Genomic DNA, 14,626 nt, shown 5'->3' on the forward strand with positions numbered 1-14,626 from the left:
ATGAAGTTCTTTAGGGGCTGGCATTTGGCTGAGTGTTGATGAGCATGCTCACTCAATTCTGATATTATCAGCAAATATTTTCTACTTTATATTTTTGTTATAATCCCCTTATTAAAAAGGAAAAAAAAACAGAGAAAAGCATAACATGGTATGTTTTGGTTACAGTAGAAAGAGATTTCTTTATCTTTTCCCCATACAGTTTTACCTCAGGGGAACAAAATTATCTTTCCTTAACTAGTTTAGTCATATGTAAACTAATAAAAATAACTCTTAAAAAATAATAACATAGCACATATTTTTGAGGTGGCTTTGTGGATTCAGGGAGTAGGGGAAGATGTGAAAGGTACACATTAAAAAAGGATATTGTTGAGCTGTTCCGAACTATGTTCTCACCCTCAAGAGCATGGAAGAATAGCTCACAACACAGCTTTAAGCATCAGAGCTTGCAAAATCCTTGACCATCATCCTTTGTTTACATCAGTGGTTGAGAGGCTCATATACAGGAGACCTGATCATTTCTAGAAAAACAGTCACTTGCAAATAGAATTAAAGAGACAAGATCATTTTAGGTTATCTATTTTCTCTATTCTTCTCATTATTTCACATGAAAGGATAAGAGAGACCTTTCACCCTGGTCTTTGTGACTGAGCATGACTTAACATTTATGTCAGTCAATTTCCAGTTAATTCCTCACCCCATTCCCCAAAAACCCTCTTTATTCTTTACTCCCAGAAAATCCAAATAATCCAGTTATTCCCCACACACTCTTGCCATAGATTAAAATTTTACTTTTACTGAATTAACTCGATGATTGAAGGAAAAGCAATTTTTTCCCTCTGACTTTCAATGAATTTGACTCTATAGTCAATCCCATTTTGAACTATGTGATGTGTTTTGGGTTTTGTGGTCCCTTGTCCCACTCTCTTTGCTCCCCAGTGCCCGCTGATTCTTGAGAAAGAATATCTATTTGAAATTGCACAGGATCTTTTTATTCAGTGTTTGATTTAGTATGATGTCCTCAGCAGGCATAGGGCAAGATTAGATGATGCCTGGTGGTCCGTCACATAATGGGCTTGGAGCAGTTCAGAGAGGGTGCTGCTTCCCAAGAACTGGTAGGCATGCGCAACTTTATTAAAGAACATGTGTGTATTGACGTTGATGACAGAATAGACACTTAAGGCTATTATCAAGAAAATTGGATTCTAAGTGGAGAGATTAGAATATGGCCTGGGTAGTAGGGACCTACTGTTAATTTTGTAGGAGTGATAATAGCACCCTAGCTTTGTAGAAAAATGTCCTTATTTTTTTAGATGTGCACAATGAAGTATTTGGAAGTGAAATGCCATGATGTCTGTAATGTGCTCTGGAGTAATTCAGCCAAAAAAAAAAAAGAAAGAAATCAAGTAATTATGATTAAACGTTAATACCTATTAAATAGAGATGATGTATGCATGGATGTTTGCTATAGCCTTTCTACTTTTCTTTGTTTGAAAATTTCTCTAATACATAGTAAAAAAAAGTTAGGGATCCAATATTTTAATGTTAAGAAATGTATACATATTAATACAATAAAATCTTGAGATTTTTTTGTGCATGTACAAGCATGAATTAAGAATTTCTCTGCACTGCTGGGCAAATTTGATGTTCTAAGGTGGGGCTTTAGTTCTTAAGAGTATGGTCGGTAACACATAAACCAATATAAAATGAAAATCCTGCGCAAAAGTACTGTTTTTTTATGTTTTAAAATGCATCTAAAATTCTAGAATTGAGACCACCAGTAAAGTACAGTACACGTTAAAAAAAAAAAATGAAGACATCCTTTTTTTATTTACCTGAGCTAAATGCTGAGAAGTTTGGGTTCTGACCTCAGGGTGAGGTAGAATATTCCTTGAAGAAGGTCATGGAAGTAAAAAGGTTTGAGGACCTTGGGTCCTTGGATAGGAACTTGAGAAGAAATTAGAGTAGCCAGTATTGTGGTATAAGCTAACTGGACATCTAAAGCTGGTAATATAAATTATGATATACATGATATAAATAATGAAAATATAAATTTTGATATAAATTATGGCAGTGATATAAATTATGAAAATATAAAGTATGTAAAGATGATTGTATTTTAATTCACTATGGAATTACCAGATTAATGCATGGTATAGTGGTGAGCATAGCTGCCTTCCAATAGAGAAAGGATTGTTTCTATGTAAAATTGTGGAGTGCAGAGTCCAGCTCCAGTTGTGTTGACTTCAGGTCTTTTTCGTCGTCTTTGCTACACAAATGCGTGCCCCAATCTACTGTTACCCTATTTAGTATGTCGCATTGATTTAAGAGTATAAATATTACCTGCACAACCTTTGCAAGCCCCAGTTTTGTTTGCACGGGGAAGGATATTTTTCTTTCTGAATGCTTATTTCTTTTTCAATTCGTAAATATAAAATGGACTCATTTTCAAATATGGCGCCTCTGGTAAAAAATACATTTCATCAAATCAATACCACCATTTGAAAAGACTAAACATGGAAGTGATTTTCCAATAGCTATGGAGCCTCTGATAAGCTTGCACTTTCAAAAACAATTAAGTGCATGTTGATTTACCAGTAGCAAAGCTTAGTTTATGCTAGGACGTAAGGGCAGGCAAATTCAGAGCCCTTGATTCCTTGGAATTTGCCTTTTAGCGAGAGGAGTGTGTTTCAATAAATAAAGCCCTGGACTAAGAAGCACAAGATGTGGGTTATTTTAAAGTCTTCTAATTTCTCTACAGTTAGCAATGCATTAATAAGTGGTATTTTTTAAAAGAAGTGGGGTGCATCGCTCCTGGGTTCCAGTCCTAGTTTTTCCACTAACTACTGACTTCAGCATCTTTATCTGCAAATTGAGAGATCCTCCATTAAATAATTGCTGACATTTCTTCAACCCATTTACTCTGTGCCAGGCACTGTTTTGAGAGCTTTACATTAATTTTCTTTAATTCTCACAAGAACTCTACAGAGTAGATATTCTGATTATGCCTAATTCATCAATTAGGAGACTAGATCTTCTGAGATAATCAAGTGCTGTGTAATCAGAGAATTTTAGATGTAAGAAGGCCCATGGAAATCATTTATCCAGAGAGGCAGTGCATTATGGTGGTTAAGGGTGTAAGCTCTGTACCCAAAATGTATAGCTTTCGAACTTGGATCCTGCACTCACTAAAAATACAGCTTGGGCAAATATTTAACCTTTGTTGCCTCAATTTCCTCATCTGTGAAATGGGGGTGATAATACTATCTGCATTACGAGGTTGCTAGGATTAAATGTGAGTGTTTAGAACAGTGTCTGTCATGTAGGAGGCTCTCAGTAAATGTGAAAGAGGAGGATGAGGTCAGTAGGGACTGGGCAAGTACACACAATTGTCTTGCTCAGGAGAATGTGTTACAATATTATTAAGAAATTCTCAGTAAGGTCAGACGAAAGCTGCTGTGGTAGTGATGATCTTGACAGAAAGAAGAATTGTCACTAACAGTGACACAGAATGGTTTCTTAGTGAAAGAAAATATTTAGGTTGAAAAAGCAGAGAGAAGAGGGAACCCTTCACCTGGAAAAGCAGGAAAATATGTGTTGTATTGTAATTCAGCAAAAAAAGTTTACAGGAACAAAGTACAACAGTACCACGTTTAGAGGTGAGGCCCAAGTTTGGGTGCTAGTATGGAGTTATTGCAGTTTCTCTAGATCGTCACAGACACATGCAGCATGTTAGAGCTAAATGGGACCTTGGAGAGTGTCCCGGACAACCCCCTCATTTTACATCTTGCATTTTCTATGAGGATAGAGTTTGGTGAAATTTGGCCAGGATCGCATTACAGTGAAGCCAGGGAAATTTGTGTTATGTTTAAAGAGGGAGTTCAAGTAAGGATGAAGAGAGAGAGGGAGGAAGCTCCTTCAGTCTTAGAGTGATACCCAGGTAGGGAAGCAGAGTAAAGAAGGCAGTGAATTTTCCCAAATCAAGAGAGGGAGGAAATGAAGAATGGAGAGAGAGAAGGAGACAGAGAGAATTCTAATTATATGCTAAACAATCTTAGATTGGATTTGTGATTAATGTTTAAAAGCCCATGATGAGTAAAAATGTTATTTTATTATGTTTAGGTATTTGGTTTCTTAAACGGAAAGTAGAGAGTTTGGGAGAGAGTAAGGCAGTATGAATAGTTTCAGAAAATGAGGAATTAATCCATTTGCTGCTGTGTTGAAACTAGTGAGCAGTTAGTGTTATTCTGTTACTATTTAGGATGAATAGATCTTGGGTTTTTTTTTTTAAATCACTTTTAACTAAGTTTATGCATGGTGCTTTCTCTTAAATAACAGAGTGTCTGAGGAGGAACTAATGAGTCAGATTAACTTGGCCTGTGGAGTCCCGCACAGAGGAGGGGACAGGAATCCTCTATCTGAACACTAAATGCTTTACTGAGTTTCCTTTACAATTCACTGAGCCCGGGCTGGGGCGGAGGGAGGGGTTTAAAGGCTCCCCACTGTGCTTGCTCCCCAGTTACAATAGCATTGGGTTACTGAATAAGGACTGGTTTGTCTGTTTACATGGAGAAAAAAGAAGCCAACAGCACCGAGACTGAAGCAAAGATAAAAATTTTATGGCAAAGAAAACTACTTGTGTATTATTTTTTATAAAAAGTATTTACCTACCATGTCAGTAATTCAGAAAAGAGGATTTTAGTTTGGCCTTTTTTTTTTTTATTAGAAAAGAAAAACGTTGCTTTTATGTCTGACGATGTTATTGTCTGCACTGTTGAAGGCTTGAGGGTATTGGAGGCTCTCCATATGGTGCCCCTCAGCCTTGCCCAATACCACAGACCACCTCCATTGCTGGGAAAAAGGCTTCAGGAAAATGGGTGGAGCGAGGAATAAACGCCCTGCTAGGTTAAGTCTTTCTCTCTCCTTTTTGCCTTTTTATTCTGCCTCCCCTGGCTGCTCCCACTTCAGCATCTGCTTGTTGTGCTGCGTGATGGGATCAAGGTGGAGGTGAAGAAACTGAGGCACAGCAGAGTTATTCGCCTCTTTTCAATCCCTCAGGAGCTTATGACAAGGCAAAATAAGAGGCAGAACTCAAACTTTTCATCTGGTTGGAGACCCTGTGGGTCCTGCTGCTTCTGTCCTAGAAATTGGTTGGGCCTCTGAGTGGCCAACTCCTTGACCTTCCAAGGAAACCTCTGCTTTGCACTTGCCACATTGGTTGGACCACAAAGGTCACCTTCTTTGAAAAAATGACTGAGGAAACTGAAGGTAGCTAAGAGTAAGGTAAGGAAAAGGAATTGTTTGGTGCTCCTGCAAATAAATTGTATAGATTCTATGTTTTTCGAAAGCATCAAGGTTAGTTATGAGCAAGATGTTTTCAGTGATGTGAATGGTGACATCTGTGGTTGTCATTCTTTCTTGGAGTTCAGACTCACCTATGCTCCCCACCTGTATTCCTCCATATGAGAACCCCAACTGGCATGTCCTGGTGAAGACCAGGAAATTGCTAGGGTCTGGTGAATGAAAGCCCATGTAGTCCCTAGTGGGGAGTGTTTGGAGTACACAGAGGCAACATTAGCCAGATTGTTATATATGCGTCAGAGCACAAGAACAAAATCAGAATATGCCTTCAAATGTTAGCGAGAGGAATGTTAGGCAAATCTTGTTGGTCTGTTAAAAAAAAAGTCTAAATGGAGTATGATAGAATCATATAGAGGGAAGAATTAGAAAATAGGACTAGGAAAAGAAATTTGAGGGAGAAATAGCACAATTAATACTAATTTCCTCCTTGTGGAGCTAGAAATAGTAGATCTTTACATGAAATTAAGGGAAAATGTAAGGAATCTGAAACTTTTTTAAGCAGAAGATAAGTTTTCACTGAGAGAAGGCATGTGAGTTAATGAATATAAACCTGAATTAAAATGGAGAGAAAATTATGAGCAGAAAGAGGGAGAAGAAGGAGCAGGATAATTGTTTTTAAAAATTCAGTCTAAATCTTACTCTGTAAAAGTATTTAGTATTTCCATGGTAGAGTATGTGGTATTTTAAATGTCTCTTTCTGGGGAAAAAAGATTCATTTGAAGCTAGAAAAACCCTTGAAAATTAGAAAGGTGAGGGTTTGGATTTCTTTCACATGATTATTTGAAACTTAGGTGATAGAAACTATGTATAAAACAGGCATTATTGTCTATTAGAAAACATCTTAAAACAGATCAAGATAGTTAATGACTTAAATATATCAAGAGTATTAAAACTATTGAGTCATAAATAAGATCCATAAGATATGTCAGAGGCAGAATAAAATGCAGAACAACTAGGTATAAGATACTATTATCTTTTATATCTGTGGTAAAATTTAAAATTTAAAACAGGATGATTTTTTAATTGGCAGCTTTGATTTAACTTAATTATGTTTAAGCCTTGCTGTCTAAAATTAGGAGTAAAAAAATTCAAATATCTCTTATCCTATTATGATTTTTCAGAGTTGAAGTGATCATAGTCATTAACTTGTATCTTTTTTCATTTCTATAGCAAAATGCCAGAAGTTTTATTTCCTAAAGAACCTTAGAGATTCTTTGAAAGATGAAACTTTTCATCCTTAGGTAAGGAAACGTTTTCTATTGCTTTTCCATTCGATGAAAGACAGCATTTCAATTAGAGGAAAGAAGTAACATATACTTAAGCTTTGCTTATTCTAACCAGTGTAAAACAGTATGAAGATGATAGAAAGCTAGATTCTTAGGTTAAATAAAACAAATTAGTTAGAATTTTTTCATTTAAAAAAAGATCAATCTGTTTGGGGAAAAAAGACACCCATTTTTTTGCCCTTTCTGATACACATAATAGGATTCCCAATATTCATCTTTTCTAAGTATTTAAGATGTAATGAAATTAAAATTATTCTTAGCAAAAGCAGAAACTAGAGATTTTTCAGATACCTAAAATATTCCTAAAGCAAACATATGTGATAATAAGAAAAAGACCATTTTGATTAATTTGAAAGACTGGTCGCTCTTTTAAAAGCAGGCCAGTGAATTAAAGTTAATTAAGATTTGGACAATGACAGAGAAACAAACTCACATGCTAGGAAAATATTGTTTGTGTAGGGTCATAATGTAAATATAAAAAATTTGTTTAATCAGGCAAGAAAATATCTTTTATGTGTGACCTCTTTTCAGTTTTTGTTTGTGTCATAGTGGTAACATAAAATGAAAGACAGACTAACTTTTTGAGCATTTCAGAATATTAGTAACTCATTCTATTTTTGGCAGTAATTCTGTTACTGCAGTTTACGTACATGAACAGTATAAACAACATATATGAAAATCAGATATTTTAAAACAGATAAACTAAAAATGCAATTGAAATATCTACCCAACATTTAAAGATGCTTTGAAGTATTTGATGAAGTTAAAAGAAGTAGTCACAGAAATTATATGTAGACTCTATTGTAAGATATGTAAATTTTGTACATCCTAGTTTTGCCAACAATACTACATTTGGAAAAAGAAATAGAGTGCGATGTTTGTCTTCTATTAACAGATAGTCTCAGGACTAAAGAAGATTTCTTCTCATTTTAAATATATTAATACAATTATATATGAATATTTTGAAAATAATTATATAGAGGGTTAGATTTTAAGCAAATACATGTAAAAATCATGTAGTTAAATAGAATCTAGAAACTAGGAGAAAAATACTAAATTTTTTAATGATTTTGAAAGATTCTTATGTAGAATAAATCTGTCTTCTTATAAAGATATTCATATAAATAAAAAGTATATAAGTTAAGAGTACTTAAATTACTTAATTAGGATATGCTAAGCCTGTAAGTTATTTTTAAAAGAACAATATGGTAACCTGAAAAAATTATAAAATTATTTCTGATATAATCTTTAAATAAAGTCCTCTAATAATCAGTTTTTAAATCTTACAATTTGAAGTATAAAATAAAGAATGACTTACATACTAACTGGAAAATATAATCTCATAGTACTGAGAAGAGAGTTGTAAGAATGTAATAAATACATGAGGAGATCAGTTTCATTTCCGAGTCGTTCTTGAGCCTTTCCTATGAATCATGTATTTTAACATCTGAGAATAATATATAAAATATGCATTAAATTTTGATGGCCTGACAGCTATTAAAAAATAGAGGAAAAAAATGCAACTTTGCCTAAATTCTGACTAAAGCATTAAGTGGAAATTAGTAAAAATACAGAAGCTGAAATAGTATAATGAACTAAAATTCAAAATATATGTATGTCTGTAATTTTTTATGTCTTGGTATAAAGCACTTATCTTAATTATTAGTAAAACATACTGTAACATGAGTGAAAACATAAATGATGGAGAAGTATTTTCTTATTGTAATTTACTAGATCAAAAATTTTTCTTATAAGCTGAATGTACTATTAAGAGACATGTTTAAAATAGAATTTTGTAGAGTTTTCTAGAGACGTATTATTTCAACAGTGCTTGGGGTTTTTGTGTGTGTATTAGAATTTCTGAGTTTCGTGATTTGAAATTGATGATACTTTTTGAGTGCCCTTTCAAATGGTAAAAGGCTTCTGTGGAAAAATCAGACATTGTGTACATTTTATTTTATATTTGAATATGAGAAAAATAACAGATACTTTGGGAGAATTGTAGTTGTTATTTTAATGCATGAGTCAAATACCAAACAATTGTTTTGTCTGTCAGTGAGTTACACGTCTGAGCAAGTTACAGTTTGTGTAAGTGCATCTTAGACATTTAATTTATATTGATGATACAGTGATCTCTAAATGTGATTGCCATCTTTACTGAAATTGTGGGTAATTCATTTAAAAGAAATGCATTTTAAAAAACTTACTTTTAATTAAAGTGAGATAGACTTTGACACAGTTCTTTTGTGATTAAAGTATGTTATTGTGCAGTTTTCTGAAAGAATAAACTCATAGTTTACTTTTCAAATTACTTTAATATGTTTGTTTGCTATATTTTAAAGTCAGAAAGGAATAAAGGAGCAGTATATGTTATTTCAGATTATCTTTTTATCAGTAGAGAGAAAGGGAAAGTAAAGTATGTTGTGACAATAAGAGTTTTTCCTCAAAAAAGAAATTAACTTGAAATTGGAAAGGTGTATTACCCATAACTAATTTTTCTTACTAGGGCTTATTAGAGCTTAATGAATTTTATAAGTCAACGTATTTCAAGAAATTTGTATTATAAAATACGAAGATGTAGAACATTGTAGTCAGTTACCAGATAGTCTTTCTCTCTTGTTAATTCCCAGATCTTAGAAAACGTTTTAAATTAATAATGCTGAGTACCAAAATATCTGGGCTATATTAATTTAGATAAGTGCCAGGAAATTATAAAAGCGAAGGTGAAGATTGACGCTAAATGTACTCCTTAAATGATAAATGTAGTACTGTGAGGGGTGCTTTGGAGATAACCAATAGTACTCGGTCAGGGATAATTTTCTGGGCAGCCGAGTTTGTTTCTGTGACAAAGGAAGGGTCTAGATAGCAAAACTGTAGGTACTAGACAGAATTTGCAAAGTTAGTTTCTGATCGTGAGGGCGAAAGTTGGTGCAACAATTGGGTGTTGGGAGGAGGGGGAGCAGGGCTCGCCAGCCTCGGCGCCAAGATAGGGTTAACCGCGGCGGCTCCCGGTGCACTCTGGGAGTTGTAGGCCGCGGGTATTGTGGGAGTTGTCGTAAAAGTCCGCTTCCTTTTGTTGTGATGGCCGCCGCGGAGCCAGAAGTTGGCGTTTCTGCCTTTCGGAACGGCCGGGGGGGCTCTCTGTACCGTCAGAAGGCCACCAGCAGCCCCCAGGTTGCCGAGGGTCTGTTAATTGTGTGCATGGGAGGTGGGCGAGTGGCCTGATGTGTTAACGTTGGGCCCTGCTGTCGCTAGATTGGCCTGGGGACCTCGGGCGGCTATGGGCTCCTTCAGGGGCCCCAGTCTGCCGGTCCTTGGCCGTCTGGCCTTCAGCCTTCCAAGTATCTGGGTGGCCAGCGCCAAAGTATTTTGGGGTGTGGTTAATTTTGTTGTGGTTTGTGACCCGCACTCCTCTCCCCTTTCTTAAAGAGTGTTCGGCTATGTCCATGTAATCGTTGATGCTCAATGACCCTGTTTGGAGTTGGGTTGAACTTGTTTTGTTGGGTTTGGTGGGATTTATGCAAGAGATGGGATTTCGTAATGTGTGAACAGTAATACCTTGAGTGTTGTCTGTCTCGTTTTAGGTGTAAGAGGTTGCACAAATTATGAACTTGTCCGTGAGTGTGTGGTTGCCTTAAGTTCCACGTGGTGAACTTTGCCCTTGTTTCTCATGCTGAGAGGCACTGTCAGGCAGCTACTTCTTGTGAAATGCTTTTCTGTTAACGTGGAAGTGTTCCCAAATCTTTGAGACTCCCCAAGAAGACTGTTCTGCAGTTGTTTGTGGGAAAGCATTGTGTGCAAAAATGAATTTAAAACAAATGCCAGCATCACAGTGCCTGTGTTCTAGGGAGCGAGGCCCTTGGGTTTCTTTGGTGCTGTCAAGTTGTTGGGGTACTTATGTAGCGATCAGGTTTACTTTTAGCTGGGTTACCTTAATCTTGGCTTACAGGGTTTCTCTGCATGTAGGGACATTTTGCTCTTTGTTAATGGGAGTGATCTCATTACGAGGCAAAACGTGGCCCCGTGTAGGGATATGTAACTGCATGTATAAGAATCTCCTGACACCGCATTGCCAAGGAGGTCAGTTCCTGTCTCACCCATTGGCACGAACCGGGACCTCACTACTTCTGCCACAATGTATTGCTCCATAAATTGTCTTATTTAGACCGTGAGGTGGTTGTCTGTGTAACTTGTGGCCTAAATTGTTACGGAAAGCTATTTCTCAGACAATATTACTGAAAAGCTTTTTTCCCTCAAGTAGAACTGGTGGCTAGAAAGTTTTGTCACTCAAGTTTGGTGAAGGAGGGGATTTGAAATAGTGATTTTGGAAATGAGCTATCGATTTTTAGGTTTGGGGGCAGGCCATGTGACAAATGATTCCCAGGGAGAAAAATTGTTCTCATTGTTTCTTGGTGTCTTAGATCATATGAAATCTGTTTCTGGTCATTGTGTTGGGACTACTTTCATGTAACATTAAAAAGCCCTTTGACGTTTTGTGATGAGGTGGGCTTTCATAATTTCTCTTTGTCAGAGTTTGCTGAGCACTTGACTATTTGAGAGTATAGTAATGGTAGAGAAAAGAGCAAAGCTGGATGGGCTTGTCTGTGCATTTCTATTGAATGTGCTTTTGTGTAGAGATTGATAGACTAAAATTGTTGGCTTGCTAGTTAGGTCTGAAAGTATTTCCTTCCCTCTGACCTGACCCCAGTGTGTTTTAGAATATTGACTAACTTGCCAATCGAAAAAAGGTTGGGTAACATTTTTTAAATGCTCTGTTGTTCACATTTGTTATTGTTTGGTGCTGTAATAAAATACTGGTGAATTGGTTTTGTATTTTAGGAAAACTGGATGGCTAAAATTTGTAGATTTGTAGAATCATTCAAAACTAACCACACCCACAATTTGCCTTGAAAGAAGGGGCATAAATTTTTAATTGCCAAGTTAACTCTGATTTGGGGTAAGCAGAACAAATAGTTCCTTAGAAGGTGCTTTGAGAGTGGACTCGTACTTACTTTGATAAGTTTAGAGATAAACTTGTCTCTGCTTTTGCAAAGAGCCCTTCTGAATACTTAAAATTCCATACATCTCTACAAAATGGTGAGATTTTACACCCAAGAGTTTTAACATTTAGTCTCTGAGGCCTTTATTTTGTACTCTTTCTATCACCATTACTTCAATTATGCTGCTGTGAAATGTTTTTTGTAATACGCAAAGTCAACTATAGTTTCAGAAAACAATATGGTAAGATCCACACCTTCTTGAGAACATGATTCCAAAGGTCTTCTATACATACACGTATTTAATCAAAAGCTGTCATTTTGAACCTTAGGCTTTGTATGGTTTGGGTGAAACTTCTTTCAATGAGACAACACCAAAGGGCACCTAGTAACTTTCTTGACCCAGGTGTTATAAATGAAAGCCTTTGGTTCTGGCATTCATTCAAAATAGAAATGCAAACTTACTTTCAAATAATAAAATTTGGAAGATAACAAAAAATTCAAGTTTTTATTTTAGATTGTAGCCAGATTGTGGAAACACTTGGGTGAGTTGGGGTGGGGGGGTTGAAAAGGAGTATCTGTTTGAGGCCTTTACAAAAGACCTTCCTAGTTTCATCTCCCTCTGCCTAACTGCTCACATTGCTGAAAAAGAAACTTTTCTTAATGCATTTCTGCATCTGTGAACATTTGTGAAGAGAAACTGTATATATAGGACAACAAATCACCCATTCAGAATTTGGTCCTTATTTTTCATTTACATTACTTGAAGAGGAAGAATTGTTGATGTATTTTGTGCCCTTGTATATGTGTTTTGTTTTCTTAAATTTAAGGCATTTGTTTATAGATCATAATCGTCTTAACATGGAGTGTATCTCCACTCCCTCACTCCTATCTTCTGGGAGGATAAGGTTTCTGAGAGAAAAAGGAAAAATACTTAAATTTTTTCTGTGCCTGTTGATGAATTTTATTTTCCGATCCTTCCTACATGTATTTCCAAGACAGAATATATTATCTCTGCTCTGCTGGGCCTTATTTTTTGAAGTCAAAGTATTAATTATATGATATTTATGGGTAAGACATAGCAAACCAACAGTTCCTTTGAAATGCTGTATCTAGATTAAAAGATTATAATTCATTTCCATTGGAGAGAAAACAAAAACATGTTCATAAATGATTCTGTCTACATCCTAAAATGTCAGAAGACGTTAAGAGATCATATTGCATTGCCCTCTGCCTTTCTTATTTTTCTTTTTGTTCAACTTTCTCCCTTAGTATGCCTGTATTGTTCTAGAACTTAAATGCCATTTTTTGTTTATTTTGGATTCTTTCCCCCAAATTATTTGCTTTAACTTTAAAAAACCATTTTTATCTAAAATATTCATAACATGGACATTATTTTAATAAGGTATTCTTGTTATATTATAATTTTATAATTAGAATGCTATACATATTGTATTTTTATATTCTGGGAAAAAATGTATTAATGACTTCTTTAAGCCTCGCCACTAAGTGCCAGAATTTAGCCTGCAAAAAAATCCAGAATGTATGGCTTTAGTTCCCTTTTCTCTTATTAGTAGTCTTTAGTTAATGAAGAAATGCATGACTTGTCATTTACAGATGTCATTTTCAAATGCACGACTTGTCATTTCATGACAAACGGTATTACTTCTTGCTTGACACTCTCATGAAATATATATTTGTGCAAGACTTACTAAGACAGTATAAGAAGTCCTTGATTCACATAAGAGAATAGAAGAAAGCAGTGCTATGTGAGTTTACGAATCTAGAATATTATTTGTAAACCACTTTCATAGTTTTTTTTAAAACTCTGAATAAGTCCATGTTTCTGGATTTTAAACTCGAGAAGGAATTTTTTTGAGGGGACAGGAACATATTTTCAATGAAGTTGTATTAAGAGTGGCCTTTTTATTATTGTATTAACCAAAGGTGTAGAGTATGTGTAGTTTATAAGGAGGAAAAAAAGTTCTATTGCATTAGTTAAAATGAAGACATCAGTGATTTAAAAATTTTCTGTACCATTTGTTATAATTACTTTTCATAAATAATTTGAATTTGTAATATAATGGAGTTAGTCTTAAGATATTTGAAATGAATAATTCCTTAATAAGATCCTATATTAATTTTTTTGAGAAATACAGATTTAAGTGATTTTTTTCATCCTAACAAAAGATTAAAAAAATAAAATACCATTAAAGTAACTGAAACTGATTTCTATTCTATTCTTCTACCTGAGGAGGAGAAACTTGGAAAAAACATAATTTTTATAAATTCAAAATATTTGAGATATGTAATATAATGAATTCCTTAAAATCAGAAGAAATGGAAGAACTAAGCCATAGTTTGACAAGTCACAAAATAAAAAAATAATATCAGTAAATAATATGACTGTGTTTTCCAAAGATGGTCACTCCCATGCTCTTTTGTGAGGTGATACTACTCTGTCATCAAAAGGTGGCATCTCTCCACTTCCTTGAATCGGGTAGACTCTTTGCTTAGACCAAGAGAATGTGGTAGAAGTGATGAAGAGCCACTTCCAGGTATTGCTCTTACCTGGACTGACAACTTCTGCTTCTGGCCTTTTGGAAGCCAGCCACTATGTTGGAAGTGCAGTTATCCTGAAATCACTGTGTTGTGAGAAGCCCAAAGTCATATAAAGAGGTCCTGGTGGATGAGGCATAAAGTAGAAAGGCCAAGGAACCAGACCTGTAAGTGAAGAAGCCATTTTGGAAATGGATCCTCCAGCTCAACTGCCTTGGCTGTTGCTACATAAATCAGATGAACCCCATGGTGGAACCCCTCCCAATTTTTGTCCCATAAAATTATGAACAAAATTAAATGGTTTGTTTCAAGTTTCTGGGGTTTTGGGTGCTTTGTTATGCATCAGTAGGTAACTATGGGGAATAAAAGATGTCATAGTTTATACTAGACGATAGTATAGGAGAATATATATACATGTCTAAATCT

The sequence above is a fragment of the Manis javanica genome, chromosome 11 (genome assembly GCF_040802235.1).
Source record: "Manis javanica isolate MJ-LG chromosome 11, MJ_LKY, whole genome shotgun sequence".
NCBI classification, from domain to species: domain Eukaryota; kingdom Metazoa; phylum Chordata; class Mammalia; order Pholidota; family Manidae; genus Manis; species Manis javanica.